General features: G+C 35.6%; 1 protein-coding gene across 1 annotated transcript in view; it reads right to left on the reverse strand.

Moving 5' to 3' along the window:
- Positions 1 to 166: 166 nt before the first annotated feature.
- The window catches only part of LOC106875375 (uncharacterized), a 7,192-nt gene continuing 4,552 nt past the window's right edge, over positions 167 to 2,806 (reverse strand). Inside the window, exon 2 of the mRNA XM_052967505.1 lies at positions 167 to 758. The gene's annotated coding sequence lies outside the window, so the exon portion shown is untranslated. The remainder of the gene's footprint in view (positions 759 to 2,806) is intronic.

Consider the following 2,806-nt stretch of genomic DNA (forward strand, 5'->3'; position numbering starts at 1 on the left):
AACTCATCAACGCAAATGAAATTTATTTTCAAATGGTTGATGATATAGGGATGTTTAATATTTACATATGATCTACATCCATTCAATTGTCTGAAAAATAAAATTACTTAAACAAAATATCTATATCAATTTTGTTCAAATTTTTGATTATGATCCGTAAAGATTCTTAGTGGTGGAATGTTCCAAGAATTTCTTCTTTTTTTTTTTTTGCTTTTTTTTTGCTATTACAAATAAATCTGATTAGATTTTATTAAAGATAGGCATTCAAACATTTTTCTTTCATTTTTTTTTTTATATCAAACACTCGTTCCCTATCCCTTCCTATCCACACACACATTTTTATCACTAATATAAATGCATATGTATGTATACATATACTGCATAAATGCATCCACACACATACAGATATAAGCACATAAAAATAAGACGCCTATTTTTAGTGTTTCAGTCTCAAATGATAATCTAAAATCTGTATTATACATTCATACAAGCTACTTATATAATTTGCATTATCTTGCCTTCATGTTGTATGATTGAACTGGTCATTCGCCAACTTAGTTGTTAGATATCTTACTTCACCCACCATTTTATACTGAAAAATGGTTGAAAAAATTGTTTGAAATATGTAGCTTTTTTGGTAGAAAAAAAGTTTCCTTGAAATACATTAAACACCAAAGGTTTGTTGTAAAGTTAGTACCAATCCGGGAACGAGCCATTGTATCGTTGTAGCAAGCGTTTCAAAGATCCACGATGAATTTCTGAAAAATAAACACGTTATTATTTGGCATGTTCGGTATTTTTCGGGAATACAAAGTAATGATCAATTGTTTACCAAAGGATATGCACGATATTTGGACTTTTGGAAGTGTATATAGTTAACATGATAGATTAAATAGTCGACTAAGAACTCGGCAGTTTGTATCTTGCCAACAGCAAAACATGCCCGAAAACAGGATACATTAAAGTTAGCGGGCAAGCAATGAGTTATACCACAGGTTGTAAATAGGTGCCACTGGATGGTACAGCACACTATAGTAAACAGGTACCACGGGATAATATAGATCTTTGATGTCTGTCAAGGTAGTATAGTTTAGTGTTGTAGGTGGCGTAACACTGCCTTAAAATTGACGAGTGATTCGCTGACTTGTAGAATAGATTTCATTTCTTCCAAACATACAAATTATGTATGATAGACGAATATTTTATCCGAGGCGAGAGGTATTTCTAATCTTCTCTAACAGGAAATAAAGATCAACCGTTGAAATTTGGAAATGAGTATGTAGGCGCTACTCTAATGAAGATTATAATAAAGATGTATTTGTAGCAGTTAAATACGTGTACGTCCCTGGTAAACCAAGACAACTGAGTACTTACATCGCTAGTAACCACGCGAGAGCCATGATTATCCAAACTTCTAATTTTCTGACATCCTACTCCAACATAAATAGCAATATTTGTTTCACTTCAAGTTTTAACAGATTTAGACCCATGTCAACCTTAACCTAACAGACCAGAGATCAACAATGTCCCAGTTGTGACCATTTGTCTTTTTTTCTCTTTTTTTTTTTCAACCAGTGTATCTAAAACTACCTTATCTAAGGAGTCCTTCCTCCTTTTGAAGATAGTAGGGTGTGTTTTAAGGGAGATCTGATTGCTATTTGTAGGAAATTGAGTGGTTGGGTCGAGGCTCTGTTACAGCCTACTTATTTTGTTATTTGTGTGAGTACAGATAGCCAAGAGTGTACAGATGACCAAGAGCCGATCTAGGCGCATCGTTAACGAATATCTTATGTCTAATTGGCTGTTTCGTGGTTTTAAGTTCAAATCATAGATCAGGATTGACTTTAATTTTATCTCTTGAAAACAAAGAGCAATGACTCCAGACTCTCTTTACCGAACAAAGAGAGCCTCTACGTAATCACTAGACTCGCTAGAAACAGCAGCCGAATTTTTCCCAAATAAAAACCATACTGTTTACACCTACTTCTAAAAAAATAGGGGGGCAAGAAGGTCTTTGATGATGGTTCTGCTTAATCAGAGCTGATCTGGAGCTAAATAATAAAAGTAGACAAAATTTTCCTTTCGATGTAGACAAGAAGCTCACGTTGCAACCACATGGTTTCGAGTCAGTCGCACTGAGCCCAATCTGGAGCAAATGTCTTCTACTATAGCCCCCGAGTTCTAATAATGCTTTGTGAGTTTGTAGACAGAAACTACGTGGAAGCCCGTCGTGTATGTGTGTGTGTGCGTGTGTGTGACCTACACTCTGAAAGACAACCGGTGTTGGTTTGTTTACGTCCTTAGCGATTCAGCACAAAAGACCGACTTAAAAAGCACTGAGATCGATTTACTTGACTAAGCCCTTCAAGGCGGTGCCCCAGCATGGCCGCAGTCTTATAACTGAAACAGATATAATATAAAAGAGCCATCACACGAGGCCTAATGAAACTGGACACCACTGACATAGTGATCTATTAGTTGCGCAAAACAGTCATTGTGTAACGATCAGGTTGTTCGGCCAGGTTATTGCGCAACACTGGGGTTAGTTAGCCGTCAATTAATTCAACGTTGTGAAACGAAGGGAAAGATTTTTCATTTAGTCTTCACTAGAAATGTTATTTGTATCCAGGCATAAATTATTATTTTGCTGTGAGCGGGATATGCTGAAGCGTACCTCAGTTTCCTCAGTGATGAGGGAGAGATAATTTCGATGTTTATGGGGGAAAAAAACTGTCAATCGTTGTTTGTTTGTTTTTTTTGTATATATACAAATATATCCTTGTATTTTGTATATGGTAGATATCTA

Source organism: Octopus bimaculoides, chromosome 4 (genome assembly GCF_001194135.2).
Source record: "Octopus bimaculoides isolate UCB-OBI-ISO-001 chromosome 4, ASM119413v2, whole genome shotgun sequence".
In the NCBI taxonomy this organism is placed as follows: Eukaryota; Metazoa; Mollusca; class Cephalopoda; order Octopoda; family Octopodidae; genus Octopus; species Octopus bimaculoides.